This window comes from Artemia sp. Qi Xiang Cuo, chromosome 19, assembly GCF_049724085.1.
Source record: "Artemia sp. Qi Xiang Cuo chromosome 19, ASM4972408v1, whole genome shotgun sequence".
Lineage (NCBI taxonomy): Eukaryota > Metazoa > Arthropoda > Branchiopoda > Anostraca > Artemiidae > Artemia > Artemia sp. Qi Xiang Cuo.
In genome coordinates this window covers 10,864,128-10,887,871 of record NC_142812.1, presented here as the reverse complement: position 1 = coordinate 10,887,871, position 23,744 = coordinate 10,864,128, and the positions used below count along the sequence as shown (strand labels likewise).

General features: G+C 33.2%; 1 pseudogene; it reads left to right on the top strand.

Moving 5' to 3' along the window:
* LOC148940490 (general transcription and DNA repair factor IIH helicase/translocase subunit XPB-like) overlaps nt 1-23,744 on the top strand; it is a 133,454-nt pseudogene that overhangs the window by 106,721 nt on the left and 2,989 nt on the right.

Genomic DNA, 23,744 nt, shown 5'->3' with positions numbered 1-23,744 from the left:
TAAAAATCTATAGTAACTAAAATAAATTATTTCTAAAATATAATAAAGATCGAACTCTTCCCTATACTAACTTGCATACGCAACTTCACTATAGTTAATATAGTTAAGATTACAGTATTTATATTATACATCATTATAAATTATAAAAGGTTCAAATATTCGAAGATTATAGAGTTAAAAATTTTCCCACACCGGGAATCGAACCCGAGCCTGTTTTATAGTAAAGAACGAACTCTTGCCCTTAGTTACCTATGTCTTGTCAAATTAGCTAATTAATTTCACCTGATTTTGTTTTAAAAATAATTCCCACACCGGGATTCGAACCCAAGCCAATTGGTTGAAAGCCAGCTATCCTAAACCACTAGACCATATGAGATATGTTTAAAAAGCTAATTAATTGTTTTATGATATTATAATAAAGAACGACCTCTTGCCTATACTAAATTTTATACGCCACTTAATTATAGTATAGGTTAGTACTTCAACAGATAGCATGGCACTGGAACATCGTAGAGAGTTGTTCAATGGCTCATTTTAAAGGAAATTAATGGGGTTAAAAACCTTTTGTAATTAAAACAAATTATTTTTATTACATTAAGAAATTTTAATTATGTTCCTTAAAAAATCATCATAAGTAAAAATTTCTCAAACAGAAATTGAACTCAAGCCTACTGGGTGAGAGCTATCCCAACCTCTAGACCATATAGGATATATTAAAATATCAGATTAATGAAGTTTATGTTAAAGAACAAATTATAATCCTAGTTAGCTGCCTGATTATTTGAGGATCGTCTCTTACTATTCCAAAGAAGAAAAAGCCGTAGGCTTTTTCCTGTTTGTAATTTATTTCATAATAAAGTATCCGGGTTGCAGAGGTAGCTAGCAACCTAGTAAGAGACGATCACGTCCAATGTTAAGAAATATAAAAACCCATAGTTCTTAAAAAAAGAGTCAGATCAAAACAAAAAGTACACCATTAGAACCGCCTTGTCCGAAACCCCTGCATAGTAAAATTTCTGTCCCTTGGCTTGAACAGCAAGGGAAATATATTGGCTTGAAAATCAAGAAAAGTGGCAGCTACTACAACATTCTGCCTAAACGGGATATTTTTTTCTTTTTTTCTTTTTTTTTCTTTTGTATCCAGAGATAGCTTGGCACTGGAACATCGTAGAGGGTTGTTCAATAGCTCATTTTAAAGGAAATTAATTGGGTTAAAAATCTATAGTAACTAAAATGAATTATTTCTAAAAGAGAATAAATTTTTCCACCAAATTATAATAAAGAACGACCTCATGCCTATACTAAACTTTATACGCCACTGAATTATAGTATAGGTTAGTAATTCCACAGATAGCTTGACATTGGAACATCGTAGAGAGTTGTTCAATGGCTCATTTAAAGGAAATTAATGGGGTTAAAAATATTTTATTAAACGACGATCATTAGAAGTATTATAAAGATCAAACTCTTCCCTATACTAACTTGCATACGCAACTTCACTATAGTTAAGATTACAGTATTTATATTTTTTTTTACATTAAAATCCGGGTTGCAGCGGTAGCTAGCAACCTAGTAAGAGACGATCACGTCCAATGTTAAGAAATATAAAAACCCATAGTTCTTAAAAAAAGATTATAATAAAGAACGACCTCTTTCCTATACTAAATTTTATACGCCACTTAATTATAGTATAGGTTAGTACAGTTATTATATTTAAGGCCAATATATTAAAATTTTCCACTAAAAGACGGTCATTGGAATAAAAACCCAATACATACATTTGATTTAGTTAGCTACTTGATTGTTTCAGGCTAGTCTCTTACTATTTCAAAGAAGAAAAAGCCGTAGGTTTTTTCCTGTTTGTAATATAATAAAGATCAAACTCTTCCCTATACTAACTTGCATACGCAACTTCACTATAGTTAAGATTACAGTATTTATATTTTTGCATTAAAAGACGATCATTGAAATAACAAACCATTCAATACATTGGACTTAGTTAGCTACTTGATTGTTTGAATTTCGTCTCTTACTATTTAAAAGAAGAAATATAATAAAGATCAAACTCTTCCCCATACTAACTTGCATACGCAACTTCACTATAGTTAAGATTTTCCGGGTTGCAGCGGTAGCTAGAAACCTAGTACGAGACGATCACCTCCAATGTTAAGAAATATAAAACCCCCCAACTCCTAAAAAAAGAGTCAGATCAAAACAAAAAGTACACCATTAGAACCGCCTTGTTCGAATGCTCTATAAAGGAAACTTACCGCCCTTTGGCTTGAATAACAAAGAAAATATATTGGCTTGAAAATCCAGAAAATTGACTTTTACCACGTTATCCTCCACAAACGGGATATTTTTTTTCTTTCCGTTTTTTTTTCCTGCTCAGCTAGCTGGGCACTGGAAAATCATAGAGAGCTGTAAAATAGCTCATTTTAAAGGAAATTGCAACATCTAGTCACTTTTGTAATTAAAAATAAAATACTTTTTAAAGTAGAATCAATTTTGTCAAAAAATTGTATTTTTGATGTATTTTCATACTGCAGTCTTTTCAAAGATATTTGAATTATGAAGCAATCAAACAGTTCATGGTAATGAACTCTAAAGTAATAATAGCTACTTGTCTCAATAGTAACCGAAACTCCTGGAACCAAAATTTTCTTTTTTGGCTTAATCGCTAAAATTATTATGTAAACTGCAAAAATATTTATGATGCCTAATCAGTAATAGTAAGTTCTTAATTTAAACAACAAAAATATATGAAAATTTTATAATTAGTTTTACTTTTTGTCTTCTGGAAGAAAAATTTTTTTCATCTCAGTTCAAAGTTATTATTGTATCCTGGAACCAAACTTTTTTTGGTTTGTAACCCGTAAGCCATATTATTGTCTTATAATTGCAATTATTTTAGTTTTTGGTCCAGAATCGCTAAACTTATTATGTAAACTGCAAAAATATTTATGGTGTCTAACCAATAATACTAATTTTGTAATTCAAACAAGATAAATACCTGAAAATTTAAAAATTAGTTTTTTTTATGCTAGGTTTTAGATACTTGACACTGGGTATTGTGTACTTAATAATCTTAAACCTTGAAAAAATATGGTTTCACGCGAGTGGAAAAAAAGAAAGAATAACAAAAAACAATATCAAAATAGAGCAATCCAAATTTCTACTAATAAAAAACTTTACTGCACAAAAAATAAAGTAACATCCTGAAATATCAGAAAAGTTTATTTAAAAGAGATAAAAATGCCACCGAACGCAATAAAGCTCGAGCACGCGTAAGGATTGCTACTAAGATGTCTTGTGATCCAGGATTTAAGAAAATGAAATATGACAGAGCAAAACAGAGGTATCTTACGGATCAGGGATATCGAGAAGGGAAAATTGAGACAGCCAAACAAAAGAGCAAGGAACGGTATGATAACGATATAGATTACCAAAACAAACATAAGAAAAAAGTTGCTACCAGAATAATGGGTAGATACTGGGGTGACAAAAGCTATAATAAAAAAATTAAATTCTCTGCGAGGTTGTACCGAAGTACGCATGAGGACAAAGGGAAAAATTACATTCAGAAATACAAGAAGATGGCAAAAATGCAGGCTGATCTTTTTAAATTGAGAAACATTTTACGTATATTTTATCGGGATCACGAAAAGTATTCAAAATTACAGATTAAAATTCTCTTTAAAAGAACGGATGCTGTTGAAAAGTCGGCTAGAAATGCTTTGGCAAAGCTTCATAGAAATATCCAAAAGAAATGTTGTCAGTTTAACGAAAAGCTTCCAAGGTATGGATTGGCAACTGCGGAACAGTTTATAGATGCAATGGAAAATGTTCGACAACACAGTGAATATACGGAGGCGTACTTCTTAGAAAATTCATATATTAATTTTGGAAGGAGCAATTTCAGTTTATGTAGCAGCAATAAAAATATATATACAAGCATACCTATCAAGAGCGAAGGAAAAGCAATGTTTTTTCAATTATGGCGAAAACGAGCCTGTTAGGGTTATTAGTAAATGTGTTTGTAAGACTAATGATTTAGAACAAATTCCTGGAACACCGACTCAAGAAAAAGCATTTCTAACTGTGTTTAAACAGTTCTTTTAGTTCTACTGAATATTTGGCAAAAATTCTCTGTGAAGTAGAACAAACTGTCCTGAAAAGTACGAGACAACTATTGAAAAATGCTCTAAAACTAGATCTGACAAGGAAATTATGATGGCTGAAGTCACCTATAACAATCTGAGTATACATTCAAAACCAAAAATTGGGCAGAAGGTTACTTGGCAATGTCATCCTGATATCTGCAAGCTCTATCCGACGGATATTGAATTATGTCAAATTCTTTTTGAAATCCTTGAAAATAATATAGCATTAAAATTTTCAACTGACAACGTGATTAATTTCTACCTTGGCGGCTTGGATTATTGTGAAATCAATTACAGGGACACAAGAAAGCATGAGCATTCGTTGTACTGTAGCCCAAATGAGGGATGTCAGAGCTATTTGCGTTCTCTAAGGGCACTAGCTCCACATTTTCCTGTCTTGAACTGTTTCATTAATGGCGTATATAAGGCAGTATCAAAATGTAAGATTATACAACATATTAATCTACTAAAAGTCGAGGGCTCGTACAAGGAACTAGGTCATTATATACTAATAAAGGATAAAGGATAGTAAAGGATAGACTAATAGAGCAGGAAATTCAAAGGTGGCAGAATCAGAAATCATCCTCGGCGTCTCTGGGGCTGTATGGGCTGGCAAAGGAGGTTTGGGGGGAGGAAGTTAACTTTAAAGCGGGGATGATTAGTGAGGATTTAAGATGGGCAATTTCGGTTCGTGGTAATTTTTTGGGTATTGGAGAAAGGAGGATATATATTGGGAATTTTAGGATTAAAAATGGTCCTTACCAGTGTCCTATGTGTGGAGAGGAGGAAGATATCATCCATTTTATGGGTACATGCCAGGAGTTAAGAAATTTGAGGAGGGAAGTGTTTTCAACAGATTTTGGAGGGGTGGATTGGCTTGAAAAATTTTTAAAAAGTAGAAATTTTGATGATTTTAGAAGGTTGGGTAAATTTGCAAGAGTGGGTATGGCACATAGAGAAACATTTTTGATGAACTGTGAGTAATTTATTGCGTTTTGTTTTTGTATTTATTTTTGTTTTTGTTATTTTGCCATGGCCCGAAAAGGCTTTTGTTGCAATAAATATCTATCTATATCTATCTATAGAAGAAGTGTCAAGTAGACTCTGTCGTAATAATAGTCAAGACTTCATTTACGGTGATAGCAATATTAGAGTTTCTGTGGATGAAAATAAAATAATAAAATTATTTGGTGAGAGCCTTGATAAGGTAGCTAACATCAGGGATGTATACCCCACAATGCATTGTGACAGTTGTGAGCAGATAAAGACAAAATATCAATTGAAGAGTCTAAGATCCCTTTCAAATAAGAAAGGTTTTGATGTGATGATGGCCACGATTTTAGAACACCTACAACAGGACATACCCAAAGATGACAGAGAACAACTAATTCAATGTACAGGTTGGAAAGAGGATGTCATAGATTCATTCTTTGTCTGTGATTACTGTGCTGAGAAAATGTTGAAAAGTCAGGAGAATGTCCGATCAGTATTAAATAACCTTCATATAGACTGTACGCCGGAATGTATAAAGTGTTTAAATAATTTTGAAATGGCAATGATTCGATTTGTAATGCCTTGTCTTACGATCGTCAGATTAGGGCAAGTAACTGCATTGAAAAGACCTAGAACAGAACTTGTTGACGCTCTTAAGGGGAGAACAGTATACCTACCTGTTGATGTGCAAGCAAATGCAGATATTCAGCCTGAAAAACTTCTTAACATTGATAGTTTTGTAGTCATTGTCAATGGTCAGCCTACTTACAACAAGAATGTTTGGACTGCACTAATAGATCTGAGAAAAGTCCATGAAGCACTATTGTGGTTAAGACAGAACAACAGTCTCTATAAAACAATACATGCATACACCCTAGAAGATTTAAATAAAATACTTGAAGCACGTCTTGCTAAAAAAGCGGTTCGTGTTGTTTATAATAAAAATCGAACTCTTCCCTATACTAACTTGCATACGCAACTTCACTATAGTTAAGATTACAGTATTTATATTTTTACACTAAAAGACGATCACTGAAATAACAAACCATTCCATACATTGGACTTAGTTAGCTACTTGATTGTTTGAGTTTCGTCTCTTACTATTTAAAAGAAGAAAAAGCCGTAGGCTTTTTCCTGTTTGTATTTATAGTTAAAAAACGAACTCAAATCCAAAGAAACTGAACACTGTGGTTCATTCATATTATCTTCATTATTTTAGCTAGATATAATAAAGAACGACCTCTTGCCTATACTAAATTTTATAGGCCACTTAACTGTAGTATAGGTTAGTAATTCAACAGATAGCATGGCACTGGAGCATCGTAGAGAGTTGTTCAATGGCTCATTTTAAAGGAAATTAATTGGGTTAAAAACCTTTTGTAATTAAAACAAATTATTTTTATTACATTTTATATTAAGGAACGAGCTATAGCCTATAGTAACAGGACTATAAAGTAGAGCCAACAGCTGCTGGTACAACTAAGTAAAGCGCTACAACTAAACAACTAAGAAAAAACAAGAAAAAAAACGAAAATGTTACTAATTGAAAATATCTTCAGGGTCTTTTCCGGGTTGCAGCGGTAGCTAGCAACCTAGTAAGAGACGATCACGTCCAATGTTAAGAAATATAAAAACCCATAGTTCCTAACAAAGGAGTCAGATCAAAACAAAAAGTACACCATTAGAACCGCCTTGTCCGAAACCCCTGTATAGGAAACTTTCTGTCCCTTGGCTTGAACAGCAAGGGAAATATATTGGCTTGAAAATCAAGAAAATTGACTTTAACGACGTTATTCTCCCCAAACGGGATATTTTTTTCTCTTTTCTTTTTTCTTTTCCACAGATAGCTTGGCACTGGAACATCGTAGAGGGTTGTTCAATAGCTCATTTTAAAGGAAATTAATTGGGTTAAAAATCTATAGTAACTAAAATAAATTATTTCTAAAAGAGAATAAATTTTTCCACCAAAAACTGCATTTTTGATGTCTTCACACTGCAGTCTTTCAAACATAATCGTATACCAGCGGTAAGATTTGAACCCACGCCTCTGAAGAGACTGGTGGCTAACACCAGTGTCTTGGACCACTCGGCCAGGCTGCCTCTTATAATTTGGGTTGCAGCAGTAGCTAATAACCTAGTAAGAGACGATCAGTCCCATGCTAGGAAATATAAAAACCCAAAACTCCTAAAAATAGAGTAAGATCAAAACAAAAGTACATCATTAGAACTACCTTGACTGAAACCCTACTAGATAAATAATGAATGTCGTCATAGCTTTATATTAGAGCTATTTGTTTAGGAGTTATGGATTTTTATATTTCCGGTTGCAGCTACCGCTGCAACCCGGAAAGTCATATCAAAACAAAAAGTACACCATTAGAACTACCTTGTCTGAAACCCCTGTAAAGGAAACTTTCTGTCATTTGGCTTGAACAGCAAGAGAAATATATTGGCTTGAAAATCAAGAAAAGTGGCGGCTACTACAACTTTCTGCCTAATCGGCATATTTTTTTCTTTTTTCTTTCGTTTTCTTTTCCACAGATAGCTTGGCACTGGAACATCGTAGAGAGTTGTTCGATGACTCATTTTAAAGGAAATTAATTGGGTTAAAAATCTTTTGTAACAAAAATAAATTATTTCTAAAAGAGAATAAATTTTCCACTAAAAACTGCATTTTTGATGTATTTTCATACTTCAGTCTTTTCAAAGATATTTGATTTTTGTACATAAATCATAATCGTATACCAGCGGTAAGATTTGAACCCACGCCTCCGAAGAGACTGGTGGCTAGCACTAGCGCCTTGGACCACTCGGCCACGCTGCCTCTCATAACTATATATTTGAATCCGGGTTGCAGCATTACCTAGCAACCTAGTAAGAAACGATCAGTCCAATGCTAAGAAATATAAAAAAAATATAGTCATATCAAAACAAAAGTACATCATTAGAACCACCTTGTCTGAAACCCTGCTAGATAAATAATGAATGTCGTCATAGTTTTATTAGAGCTATGACATGAATAAATCCGCTCTTTCTGAGAGAATTTTAATCTGCAATTTTGAATATTTTTCGTAATCCCGGTAAAACATTCGTAAAATGTTTCTCAATTTACAAAGATCAGCCTGCATTGTTGCCATCTTTTTGGACTTCTGAATATAATTTTAATTTTGTCCTTATACGTTCTTTGCAGCTTGTTTAAACTGCAAAAAATATCCATGGTATCCGAGCAATAGTTTGAATCTTTCAATTCAAGCAAGAAAAATGCCTAAAAATTTTAAAATTAGTTTTATTTTTGGTTTGGTTCTAACTGCCCGACGTTGGATTTAATATATATTTCCAGACCAAAAAATTTAATTTTTTTATATATTTTTTTTTTCAGTTTAGAATCACTGAAGTTATTATGTAAACTGCAAAAATATAAGATATCTGAGCAATAATTTTAATCTTTTCATTCAAACTAACAAAATACCTGAAAATTAAAAAATTAGTTTTATTTTTATTTTTGTTTATAATATAGAACGACCTCTTGCCTATACTAAATTATATACGCCACTTAATTATAGTATAGGTTAGTAATTCAAAAGATAGCTAGGCACTGGAACATCGTAAAGAGTTGTTAAATGGCTCATTTTAAAGGAAATTAATGGGGTTAAAAACCTTTTGTAATTAAAACAAATTATTTTTATTACATTAAGAAATTTTAATTATATTCCTTAAGAAATCATCATAAGTAAGAATTCCCCATACGGAATTTGAACTCAAGCCAACTGTCCGGGTTGCAGCGGTAGCTAGCAACCTAGTAAGAGACGATCACGTCCAATGTTAAGAAATATAAAAACCCATAGTTCCTAACAAAGGAGTCAGATCAAAACAAAAAGTACACCATTAGAACCGCCTTGTCCGAAACCCCTGTATAGGAAACTTTCTGTCCCTTGGCTTGAACAGCAAGGGAAATATATTGGCTTGAAAATAAAGAAAATTGACTTTAACCGCGTTATTCTCCCCAAACGGGATATTTTTTTCTTTTTTCTTATTTTTTTTTATTTTCCACAGATAGCTTGGCACTGGAACATCGTAGAGGGTTGTTCAATAGCTCATTTTAAAGCAAATTAATTGGGTTAAAAATCTATAGTAACTAAAATAAATTATTTCTAAAAGAGAATAAATTTTTCCACCAAAAACTGCATTTTTGATGTCTTTTCACACTGCAGTCTTTCAAACATTATAATTTATATAATGGACCGATATAGTTCATCATAAATGGTCTTTGTCATCATGTTTTTTTTATTTAGTTATCCAGAAAAATACCTGAAAATTTTAAAATTAGTTTGGTTTTTCTTTCGCTTAAAGTGACTTGTTACGCCATTTTATCGGGTGTAGACAAATTTGACATTTGGTTTTGACTGGTATTTATATTAAATAACGAAATATGGCCTATAATAATTGAATGACAAAGCTCACCATACTTACTGAAAGGTGTGTATGGTTGTGTGAAGCGGATTTATAGTAACATTTACATAAAGGATCGAGTTAGCTCATCATAAAATGTGTCAGTCAAGAGGATCATGTAGTAGCTAATAATAGAAGTTTTGTTTTGACTTTAAAAAGACAAATGTATAAAAATTACTTTCGGCAGGAATTAAACATCCGGGTTGCAGCGGTAGCTAGCAACCTAGTAAGAGACGATCACGTCCAATGTTAAGAAATATAAAAACCCATAGCTCCTAAAAAAGGAGTCAGATCAAAACAAAAAGTACACCATTAGAACCGCCTTGTCCGAAACCCCTGTATAGGAAACTTTCTGTCCCTTGGCTTGAACAGCAATGGAAATATATTGGCTTGAAAATCAAGAAAATTGACTTTAACCACGTTATTCTCGTCAAAAGGGATATTTTTTTCTTTTTTTTGTATCCAGAGATAGCTTGGCACTGGAACATCGTAGAGGGTTGTTCAATAGCTCATTTTAAAGGAAATTAATTGGGTTAAAAATCTATAGTAACTAAAATAAATTATTTCTAAAAGAGAATAAATTTTTCCAATAAAAACTGTATTTTTGATGCAGTGACGTCATAATTACTATATAAGATCATCATAGTTTTATATTAGAGCTATGACGTGAATAGAGTGACGTCATAATTAGTATATAAGGGAAGTCAAAACTTAAAATTCTATCATTATTTATTATAATATTGTTTATATAAAAGATGTATATAATAATTTTTAATAAATATTACTAAAAAAACAACAGATATAGTAAATTTAAAATAAAAAAGAAAAGGTTTTCAACCGACCAGGTGTATCGAGAAGTAATAATTGAGAGAGCAAAAAAAAGGTATTCAACCGACCAGGCGTATCGAGAAGTAATAATTGAGAGAGCAAAAGAACGGTATGGTAATGATGAACATTACAGAGAATCCGGGTTGCAGCGGTAGCTAGCAACCTAGTAAGAAACGATCACGTCCAATGTTAAGAAATATAAAAACCCATAGTTCCTAAAAAAGGAGTCAGATCAAAACAAAAAGTACACCATTAGAACCGCCTTGTCCGAAACCCCTGTATAGGAAACTTTCTGTCCCTTGGCTTGAACAGAAAGGAAATATATTGGCTTGAAAATCAAGAAAAGTGGCAGCTACTACAACATTCTTCCTAAACGGGATATTTTTTTCTTTTTTTTTCTTTGTTTCCAGAGATAGCTTGGCACTGGAACATCGTAGAGGGTTGTTCAATAGCTCATTTTAAAGGAAATTAATTGGGTTAAAAACCTTTTGTAACTAAAATAAATTATTTCTAAAAGAGAATAAATTTTTCCACCAAAAACTGCATTTTCGATGTCTTTTCACACTGCAGTCTTTCAAACATAATCGTTTACCAGCGGTAAAATTTGAACCCACGCCTCCAAAGAGACTGGTGGCTAACACCAGTGCCTTGGACCACTCGGCCAGGTTGCCTCTCATAAATAATATATATGTGAATCCGGGTTGCAGCAGTAGCTAGCAATCTAGTAAGAGACGATCAGTCCAATGCTAAGAAATATAACAAAACTCCTAAAAATAGAGTCAGATCAAAACAAAAGTACATCATTAGAATACATTAAAAGACGATCACTGGAATAACAAACCATTCCATACATTGGACTTAGTTAGCTACTTGATTGTTTGAGTTTCGTCTCTTACTATGTAAAAGAAGAAAAAGCCGTAGGCTTTTTCCTGTTTGTATTTATAGTTAAAAAACGAACTCAAGTCCAAAGAAACTGAACACTGTGGTTCATTCATATTATCTTCATTATTTTAGCTAGAACGTAAATAAACAAGTTTCTTTTTAAAATTTTGAATTGAAAAGATAGTGCTTTTAATTCAACATATTATCCGGGTTGCAGCGGTAGCTAGTCCGGGTTGCAGCGGTAGCTAGCAATCCGGGTTGCAGCGTATAATAAATCCGGGTTGCAGCGGTAGCTAGCAACCTAGTAAGAGACGATCACGTCCAATGTTAAGAAATATAAAAACCCATAGCTCCTAAAGCAGGAGTCAGATCAAAACAAAAAGTACACCATTAGAACCGCCTTGTACGAAACCCCTGTATAGGAAACTTTCTGTCCCTTGGCTTGAACAGCAAGGGAAATATATTGGCTTGAACATCGAGAAAATTGACTTTAACCCCGTTATTCTCCCCACCCGAGATATTTTTTTCTTTTTTTTTTTCTTTTTTGTATCCAGAGATAGCTTGGCACTGGAACATCGTAGAGGGTTGTTCAATAGCTCATTTTAAAGGAAATTAATTGGGTTAAAAATCTATAGTAACTAAAATAAATTATTTATAAAAGAGAATAAATTTTTCCAATAAAAACTGTATTTTTAATGCAGTGACGTCATAATTACTATATAAGAAACGTCAAAACTGTAAATGGTCTCATTCATGAATACATAATGGTTAGATCAAAGCAAGCTACACACAAGTTAAAAAATCAGTACTAAAAAATCAAGAAAAGTGGCAGCTACTACAACATTCTGCCTAAACGGGGTATTTTTTTTCTCTTTTCTTTGTTTCCAGTATACTAAACGGGATTTTTCCACCAAAAACTGCATTTTGATGTCTTTTCACACTGTATAATAAAGATCAAACTCTTCCCTATACTAACTTGCATACGCAACTTCACTATAGTTAAGATTACAGTATTTATATTTTTACATTATTATATTAAAAGACGATCATTAGAAGAACAAACCAATGCATACATTAGTCTTAGTTTTCTGCCTGATTCTTTGAGATTCGTCTCTTACTACTCCAAAGAAGAAAAAGCCGTAGGCTTTTTCCTGTTTGTAATCAGGGTTTACATAATCTGGGTTGTCAATCCGGGTTGCAGCGGTAGCTAGCAACCTAGTAAGAGACGATCACGCCCCATAGTAAATCCGGGTTGCAGCGGTAGCTAGCAACCAAGTAAGAGACGATCAGGCCAATGCTAAGAAAAATAAAAACCCAGAACTCCTAAAAATAGAGTCATATCAAAACAAAAGTACATCATTAGAACTCCTTTGTCTGGAACCCTAATAGATAAATTAGAGCTATGACGTGAATATCCGGGTTGCAGCGGTAGCTAGCAACCTAGTAAGAGACGATCACGTCCAATGTTAAGAAATATAAAAACCCATAGTTCTTAAAAAAAGAGTCAGATCAAAACAAAAAGTACACCATTAGAACCGCCTTGTCCGAAACCCCTGCATAGTAAAATTTCTGTCCCTTGGCTTGAACAGCAAGGGAAATATATTGGCTTGAAAATCAAGAAAAGTGGCAGCTACTACAACATTCTGCCTAAACGGGATATTTTTTTCTTTTTTTTTCTTTTTTTTCTTCTTTCTTTTCCACAGATAGCTTGGCACTGGAACATCGTAAAGGGTTGTTCAATAGCGCATTTTCAAGGAAATTAATTGGGTTAAAAATCTATAGTAACTAAAATAAATTATTTCTAAAAGAGAATAAATTTTTCCACCAAAAACTGCATTTTTGATGTCTTTTCACACTGCAGTCTTTCAAACATAATCGTATACCAGCGGTAAGAATTGAACCCACGCCTCTGAAGAGACTGGTGGCTAACACCAGTGCCTTGGACCACTCGGCCAGGCTGCCTCTAATAAATAAATATATATGTGAATTTGGGTTGCAGTAGTAGCTAGCAACCTAGTAATAGACGATCAGTCCAATGCTAAGAAATATAAAAACCCAAAACTCCTAAAAATAGAGTCAGATCAAAACAAAAGTACATCATTAGAAATACCTTGTCTGAAACCCTACTAGATAAATAATGAACGTCATCATAGTTTTATATTAGAGCTATGACGTGAATAGAGTGACGTCATAATTAGTATATAAGGAAAGTCAAAACTGAAAATTCTCTCATTCTTGATTAGAATAATGGTTAGATCGAAGCAAGCTATACGCAATTTGAAGAAAGAGTACTACACAAACAACAGAGCTAGTATCTTGAAAAGAGAAAAGCAAAGGTATTCAACCGACCAGGCGTATCGACAAGTAAAAATTGAGAGAGCAAAACAAAGGTATTCAACCGACCAGGCGTATCGAGAAGTAATAATTGAGAGAGCAAAAGAAAACAGCAAGATGTGTTATCACAATGATGAAGATTATAGACATGCAAAAATTGAGACAGCCAAACAAAAGATCAAGGAACGGTATGGTAATGATGAACATTACAGAGAAGCAAGAATTGAGCAGGCTAAACAAAAGATCAAGGAGCGTTATCACAATGATAAACTTTATAGAGAAGCAACAATTGAGCAGGCTAGACAAAAGAGCAGGGAACGTTATCACAATGATGAAGATTATAGACATGCAAAAATTGAGACAGCCAAACAAAAGATCAAGGAACGGTATGGTAATGATGAACATTACAGAGAAGCAAGAATTGAGCAAGCTAGACAAAAGATCAAGGAGCGTTATCACAATGATAAACTTTATAGAGAAGCAACAATTGAGCAGGCTAGACAAAAGAGCAGGGAACGGTATGATAATGATGAAGATTACCGAAACAAACATAAGAAAAAAGTTGCTACCAGAATAATGGGTAGATACTGGGGTGACAAAAGCTATAATGAAAAAATTAAATTCTCTGCGAGGTTGTACCGAAGAACGCATAAGGACAAAGGGAAAAATTACATTCAGAAATACAAGAAGATGGCAAAAATGCAGGCTGATCTTCGTAAATTGAGAAACATTTTACGCATGTTTTACCAGGATCACGAAAAGTATTCAAAATTACAGATTAAAATTCTCTTTGAAAGAGCGGATGCTGTTGAAAAGTCGGCTAGAAATTCCTTGGCAAAGCTTCATAGTAATATCCAAAAGAAATGTTGTCAGTTTAATGAAAAGCTTCCAAGGCATGGATTGGCAACTGCGGAACAGTTTACAGATGCAATGGAAAATGTTCGACAACACAGTGAATATACGGAGGCGTACTTCTTTGAAAATTCGTATATTAATTTTGGAAGGAGCAATTGCAGTTTATGTAGCAGCAATAAAAACATATATACAAGCATACCTATCAACAGCGAAGGAAAAGCAATGTTTTTCAATTATGGCGAAAACGAGCCTGTTAGGGTTATTAGTAAATGTGTTTGTAAGACTAATGATTTAGAACAAATTCCTGGAACACCGACTCAAGAAAAAAGCATTTCTAACTGTGTTTTAAACAGTTCTTTTAGTTCTACTGAATATTTGGCAAAAAATTCTCTGTGTAGTAGAACAAACTGTCCTGAAAAGTACGAGACAACTATTGAAGAATGCTCTGAATCTAGATCTGACAAGGAAATTATGATGGCTGAAGTCACCTATAACAATCTGAGTAAACATTCAAAACCAAAAATTGGGCAGCAGGTTACTTGGCAATGTCACCCTGATATCTGCAAGCTCTATCCGACGGATATTGAATTATGTCAAATTCTTTTTGATATCCTTGAAAATAATATAGCATTAAAATTTTCAACTGACAAAGTGGTTAATTTCTACCTTGGCGGCTTGGATTATTGTGAAATCAATTACAGGGACACAAGAAAGCATGGGCATTCGTTATACTGTAGCCCAAATGAGGGATGTCAGAGCTATTTGCGTTCTCTAAGGGCACTAGCTCCACATTTTCCTGTCTTGAACTGTTTCATTAATAGCGTATATAAGGCAGTATCAAAATGTAAGATTATACAACATATTAATCTACTAAAAGTCGAGGGCTCGTACAAGGAACTAAGTCATTACATAGAAGAAGTGTCAAGTAGACTCTGTCGTAATAATAGTCAAGACTTCATTTACGGTGATAGCAATATTAGAGTTTCTGTGGATGAAAATACAATAATAAAATTATTTGTATAATAAAGAACGACCTCTTACCTATACTAAATTTTATACGCCACTTAATTATAGTATAGGTTAGTAATTCAACAGATAGCATGGCACTGGAACATTGTAGAGAGTTGTTCAATGGCTCATTATCCGGGTTGCAGCGGTAGCTAGCAACCTAGTAAGAGACGATTATAATAAAGAACGAATATTGTGTACAAATAACCATATATGACTTAATTAGCGACGTGACGTAAAAATTGAAAAAATTAATTTTTATTTTATTTTCGTTTTTAGTTCAGAATCGCTAAAGTTATAAACTGAAAAAATATTTATGGTGTCTGAACAATAGTTTTAATCTTTTAATTTAGACTAGAAAAATACCTGAAATTACAATAAGGAACGAACTTTAACCCATAGTAACTTAAGTATTAAATCAAACGGTTCGTTGTCATAGTAAAGAGCTGTGTAATGGCTCATTTTAAAGGAAACGGCTGTATATAGAAACCTTTTGTAATTAAAAAAATTAATTATTATTATAAAACAAATTATTACGATGTGGTAAAGAACTAACTCTAGGCGATAGCAACTAATTTAATTTTGAAATATACAATAAAGAACGACACCTTGCCCATGTTAACTTAAACATAAATAGGGATTATGTAATTTCCAATAGTATCATGGCTGTAGAGATGGCTGAAACCTAGTTACAATAAAAAACGATCATTGGAATAATCTGGGTTGCAGCGGTAGCTAGCAACCTAGTAAGAGACGATCACGTCCAATGTTAAGAAATATAAAAACCCATAGTTCTTAAAAAAGAGTCAGATCAAAACAAAAAGTACACCATTAGAACCGCCTTGTCCGAAACCCCTGCATAGTAAAATTTCTGTCCCTTGGCTTGAACAGCAAGGGAAATATATTGGCTTGAAAATCAAGAAAAGTGGCAGCTACTACAACATTCTGCCTAAACGGGATATTTTTTTCTTTTTTTTTCTTTTTTTTTCTTTTTTTGTATCCAGAGATAGCTTGGCACTGGAACATCGTGGAGGGTTGCTCAATAGCTCATTTTTATAATAAAGATCGAACTCTTCCCTATACTAACTTGCATACGCAACTTCACTATAGTTAAGATTACTACTTAAGAACGACAAAGATGTAAATGTTCTCATTCTTGATTAGACTCTTACTAGGTTGCTAGCTACCGCTGCAACCCGGATAATGGTCAGATCGAAGCAAGCTATACGCAAGTTGAAAAAACAGTACTACACAAACAACAGAGATAGTATCTGGAAAAGAAAAAAGCAAAGGTATTCAACCGACCAGGTGTATCGAGAAGTAATCAAACAAAACAGCAAGACGTGTTATCTTAATGATGAAGATTATAGACATGCAAAAATTGAGACAGCCAAACAAAAGTTCAAGGAGAGTTATCACATTGTATACTAATAACCATATATGACTTAATTAGCGAATTGACATAAAAATTGAAAAAATTAATTTTTATTTTATTTTCGTTTTTAGTTCAAATAATAAAGAGCGACCTCTTGCCTATACTAAATTTTATACGCCACTTAATTATAGTATAGGTTAGTAATTACACAGATAGCTTGGCACTGGAACATCGTAGAGAGTTGTTCAATGGCTCATTTTAAAGGAAATTAATGAGGTTGAAAACTTTTTGTAACTAAAACAAATTATTTTTAAAATAGAATCGGTTTTTTACGAAAATGGGAAATATATTGGCTTGAATTATAATAAAGAACGACATCTACCCAATGTTAGCTGGAAAATTACATTAAAAGACGATCATTGGAATAACACTGCATACATTAGACTTAGTTAGCTACTTGATTGCTTGAGGTTCGTCTCTTACTATTTCAAAGAAGAAAAAGCCGTAGGCTTTTTCCTGTTTGTAATGATATAGCATAAAACAAGAACCCAAGTTGTAACTGACGTCATCCTGGTTGTTATAGTAAAGAATGAACTCTTTCCCTTATTTACCTATGTCTTGTCAAATTAGCTAATTAATTTCACCTGAATTTGTTTTAAAAATTATTCCACATCGGGATTCGTACCCAAGCGAATTACTTGAAAACCAACTATCCTAAACCACTAGACCATATGAGATATGTATAAAAAGCTAATTAATTGTTTTATGATATCTTATAGCATAAATTTCATTGGATATAGCTGAAACCTAGTAAAGAACAAACTACGGCACATAGAAACTAAAACTTCTATAATATAGAATGAACTCTTGGCTATACTAGATTAGATACTCAACTAAAAAGTTCAGCTTCAGTTCTGATTTTTTTCAAAGAGATGAAAAATTTAAAGTACTCTTCCAAATTTTTTCATAGAAGACAGAAAAAGCTATAAATTGATTGTAAAAAATTAGCTCAGTTTGGAATTACTAAAGAACTTACATATAATTTCTATTTTTCAAGAAATAAAAAGGTTTCACTCCATTTCGTAATTTCTCAAATGACGTACGAATATAAAATTCTGCTCTAAATTTTTCCGTGGAAGATAGTAAAAGCTATACTATGATTGTTTATATTTTCCATGAATTTATAATAAAGAACGACCTCTTGCCTATACTAAATTTTATACGCAACTTATTTATAGTATAGGTTAGTAATTCATTATATTAAAAGACGATCATTAGGATAATTACATTAAAAGACGATTATTGGAATAGCATACCGCTGCATACATTGGACTTAGTTAGCTACTTGATTGCTTGAGGTTCGTCTCTTACTATTTCAAAGAAGAAAAGGCCGTAGGCTTTTTCCTGTTTGTAATGATATAGCATAAAACGAAACCCAAGTTGTAATCCGTGTTGCAGCGGTAGCTAGCAACCTAGTAAGACACGATCACGTCCAATGTTAAGAAAAATAAAAACCCATAACTTCTAAAAAAAAGTCAGATCAAAACAAAAAGTACACCATTAAAACCGTCTTGTCCAAACCCCTGTATAGTAAACTTTCTGTTATTTGGCTTGATCAGCAATGGAAATATATTGGCTTGAAAATCAAGAAAAGTGGCAGTTACTACAACATTCTGCCTAAACGGCATATTTTTTTCTTTTCTCTTTTTTTTCTTTTCCACAGATAGCTTGGTACTGGAACATCGTAGAGAGTTGTTTAATGGCTCATTTTAAAGGAAATTAATTGGGTTAAAAATCTTTTGTACTAAAATAGATTATTTCTAAAACAGAATAAATTTTAACACTAAAAACTGTATTTTTTATGTCTTTTCATACTGCTGTCTTTTCAAAGATATTTGATTTTTGTACATAAATCATAATCGTGTACCAGCGGTAAGATTTGAACCCACGCCTCCAAAGAGACTGGTGGCTAACACCAGCGCCTTTGACCAATCGGCCACGCTGCCTCTCATAGCTATATATGTGAATCCGGGTTACAGCAGTAGCTAGCAGCATATTATAATAAAGAACGACCTCTTGCCTATACTAAATGTTATACGCCACTTAATTATAGTATAGGTTAGTAATCCGGGTTGCAGCGGTAGCTAGCAACCTAGTAAGAGACGATCACGTCCAATGTTAAGAAATATAAAAACCCATAGTTCCTAAAAAAGGAGTCAGATCAAAACAAAAAGTACACCATTAGAACCGCCTTGTCCGAAACCCCTGTAAAGTAAACTTTCTGTCCCTTGGCTTTAACAGCAAGGGAAATATATTGGCTTAAAAATCCAGAAAAGTGGCAGCTACTACAACATTCTGCCTAAACGGGATATTTTTTTCTTTCCGCTTTTTCTTTCTGCTCAGCTAGCTGGGCACTGGAAAATCATAGAGAGCTGTATAATAGCTCATTTTAAAGGAAATTGCAACATCTAGTGCCTTTTTTAATTAAAAATAAAATACTTTTTAAAGTAGAATCAATTTTGTCTAAAAAATTGCATTTTTGATGTATTTTCATACTGCAGTCTTTTCAAAGATATTTGAATTTTGAAGCAATAAAACAGTCCATGTAATGAACTCTATAGTAATAATAGCTACTTGTCTCAATAGTAACCGAAACTCCTGGAACCAAAATTTTCTTTTTTGGCTTAATCGCTAAAATTATTATGTAAACTGCAAAAATATTTATGATGCCTAATCAGTAATAGTAATTTTTTAATTTAAACAACAAAAATACATGAAAATTCTAAAATTAGTTTTGCTTTTTGTCTCCTGGAAGAAATTTTTTTTTCATCTCAGTTCAAATTTATTATTGTATCCTGTAACCCATAAAGTACATATCTCCATATTATTGTCTCATAATTGCAATTATTTTAGTTTTCAGTCCAGAATCACTAAACTTATTATGTAAACTGCAAAAATATTTATGGTGTCTAACCAATAATACTAATTTTGTAATTCAAACAAGATAAATACCTGAAAATTTTAAAATTAGTTTTGTTTTATGCTAGGTTTTAGATACTCGACACGGGATTTTGTGTGCTTAATAATTTTAAATCTTGAAAAAATATGGTCTCGCTTGAAAGGAAAAAAAGAAAGAATAACCAAAAACAATATCAAAATAGAACAATCCAAATTTCTACTAATAGAAAACTTTACTACACAAAAAATAAAGCTAACATCCTGAAATATAAGAAAAGTTTATTTAAAAGAGATAAAAATGCCACCAAACGCAATAAAGCTCGAGCACGCGTAAGGATTGCTACTAAGATGTCTTGTGATCCAGAATTTAAGAAAATGAAATATGACAGAGCAAAACAGAGGTATCTTACGGATCAGGGGTATCGAGAAGGGAAAATTGAGACAGCGAAACAAAAGAGCAAGGAACGGTATGATAACGATATAGATTACCGAAACAAACATAAGAAAAAAGTTGCTACCAGAATAATGGGTAGATACTGGGGTGACAAAAGCTATAATGAAAAAATTAAATTCTCTGCGAGGTTGTACCGAAGAACGCATAAGGACAAAGGGAAAAATTACATTCAGAAATACAAGAAGATGGCAAAAATGCAGGCTGATCTTTGTAAATTGAGAAACATTTTACGCATGTTTTATCGGGATCACGAAAAGTATTCGAAATTACAGATTAAAATTCTCTTTGAAAGAGCGGATGCTGTTGAAAAGTCGGCTAGAAATGCTTTGGCAAAGCCTCATGGCAATATCCAAAAGAAATGTTGTCAGTTTAACGAAAAGCTTCCAAGGTATGGATTGGCAACTGCGGAACAGTTTATAGATGCAATGGAAAATGTTTATAATATAGAACGACCTCTTGCCTATATTAAACTTTATAGGCCACTTAACTGTAGTATAGGTTAGTAAAGTCCAGGTTGCAGCGGTAGCTAGCACCATCATCTGGGTTGCAGCGGTAGCTAGCAAACTAGTAAGAGACGATCACGCCCCATATTAGAAACTAATGTAACCGATAACTCCTGAAAAAAGATTCAGATCAAAACAAGAAGTACACTTTTAGAACCGCCTTTACCAAAACTTCTATATAAAAAACTTCCCGTCCTTTGGCTTTAATAACGAAGAAATTATATTGGCTTGAAAATCAAGAAAATTGACTTTAACCACGATATCCTCCACAAACAGCATCTTTTTTTATTTCCGCTTTTTTTTTACTCCTCAGCTAGATGGACAATGCAAAATCATAGAGAGCTGTATAATGGCTCATTTTAAAGGAAATTACTACATCTAGTCGCTTTTGCAATTAAAAATAAAATAGTTCTTAAGTAGAATCAATTTTGTAAAAAAAACTGCATTTTTGATGTATTTGCATACTGCAGTCTTTTCAAAGATATTTGAATTTTGAAGCAATCAATACATAAAGGACCGATACAGTTCAGTATAAATGGGGAATATGTAAGTTTCATCGGATATAGCTGAAATACATAAAGGCTCGATCATCGAATTTAAGCTGAAACTAAGTAAAGGACAATTATGCCTCCATATATTCACAGTGATGTATAAGATTTCCCATTACATCTGTAAACTGTTCCACAGTTGCCGGTCCATACCTTAGAAGCTTTTCACTAAACATGCAACATTCCTTTTGGATATTATCCGGGTTGCAGCGGTAGCTAGCAACCTAGTAAGAGACGATCACGTCCAATGTTAAGAAATATAAAAACCCATAGTTCTTAAAAAAAGAGTCAGATCAAAACAAAAAGTACACCATTAGAACTGCCTTGTCCGAAACCCCTGTATAGGAAACTTTCTGTCCCTTGGCTTGAACAGCAAGGGAAATATATTGGCTTGAAAATCAAGAAAATTGACTTTAACCACGTTATTCTCCCCAAACGGGATATTTTTTCTCTTTTCTTTTTTTTCTTTTCCACAGATAGCTTGGCACTGGAACATCGTAGAGGGTTGTTCAATAGCTCATTTTAAAGGAAATTAATTGGGTTAAAAATCTATAGTAACTAAAATAAATTATTTCTAAAAGAGAATAAATTTTTCCAGCAAAAACTGCATTTTTGATGTTTTTTCACCCTGCAGTCTTTCAAACATAATCGTATACCAGCGGTAAGATTTGAACCCACTCCTCCGAAGAGACTGGTGGCTAACACCAGTGTCTTGGACCACTCGGCCAGGCTGCCTCTCATAAATAAATATATATGTGAATTTGGGTTGCAGCAGTATACAATAAAGAACGACACCTAGCCCATGTTAACTGAAAGTTTTTTCTTTCTCCTCAGCTAGCTGGGCACTGGAAAATCATAGAGAGCTGTATAATAGCTCAGTTTAAGTATAATAAGGATCAAACTCTTCCCTATACTAACTTCCATACGCAACTTCACTATAGTTAAGATTAAAGTATTTATATTTTTACATTAAAAGACGATCACTGAAATAACAAACCATTCCATACATTGGACTTAGTTAGCTACTTGATTGTTTGAGTTTCGTCTCTTACTATTTAAAAGAAGAAAAAGCCGTAGGCTTTTTCCTGTTTTTTCCGGGTTGCAGCGGTAGCTAGCAACCTAGTAAGAGACGATCACGTCCAATGTTAAGAAATATAAAAACCCCTAACTCCCTAGAAAAATAGTCAGATCAAAACAAAAAGTACACCATTAGAACCGCCTTGTCCAAAACCCCTATAAAGGAAACTTACCACCCTTTGGCTTGAATAACAAAGAAAATATATTGGCTTGAAAATCAAGAAAATTGACTTTAACCACGTTATTCTGCACAAACGGGATATTTTTTTCTTTCTTTTGTTTCCAGAGATAGCTTGGCACTGGAACATCGTAGAGAGTTGTTCAATGGCTCATTTTAAAGGAAATCTCTAGATCTAGCGCCTTTTGCACTTAATTTTTTTTATTAATTATTTTTCACGAAAAACTTAATTTTGTATATACAATATTGATCAATGACGTCATAGTCGTTGGATTTAGTACATAAAGGCTCGATCATCGAATTTAAGCTGAAACTAAGTAAAGGACAATTATGCCTCCATATATTCACAGTGATGTATAAGATTTCCCATTACATCTGTAAACTGTTCCACAGTTGCCGGTCCATACCTTTGAAGCTTTTCACTAAACATGCAACATTTCTTTTGGATATTACTACGAAGTTTTGCGAAAGCATCTCTAGCTGACTTTTCAACAAAATCTATTCTTTCAGAGATAATTTTAATCTTTAATTTTGAATATTTTTCGTAATCCCGGTAAAACATTCGTAAAATTTTTCTCAGTTTACAAAGATCAGCCTCTGCGTTCTTGGCAGCTTGTGTAAACTGCAAAAATATCCATGGTATCCGAGCAATAGTTAGAATATTTCAATACAAGCTGGAAAAATACCTTAAAATGTTAAAATTAGTTTTATTTTTGGTTAGGTTCTAACTACCCAATGTGGGATTGACTATGTATTTTCAGACCAAAAAATTACATTTTTTAATATATATTTTATTTTTCAGTTTATCCGGGTTGCAGCGGTAGCTAGTCCGGGTTGCAGCGGTAGCTAGCAACCTAGTAAGAGACGATCCCCTCCAATGTTAAGAAATATAAAACCCCCCAACTCCTAGAAAAATAGTCAGATCAAAACAAAAAGTACACCATTAGAACCGCCTTGTCCGAAACCCCTATAAAGGAAACTTACCACCCTTTGGCTTGAATAACAAAGAAAATATATTGGCTTGAAAATCAAGAAAATTGACTTTAACCACGTTATTCTGCACAAACGGGATATTTTTTTCTTTCTTTTGTTTCCAGAGATAGCTTGGCACTGGAACATCGTAGAGAGTTGTTCAATGA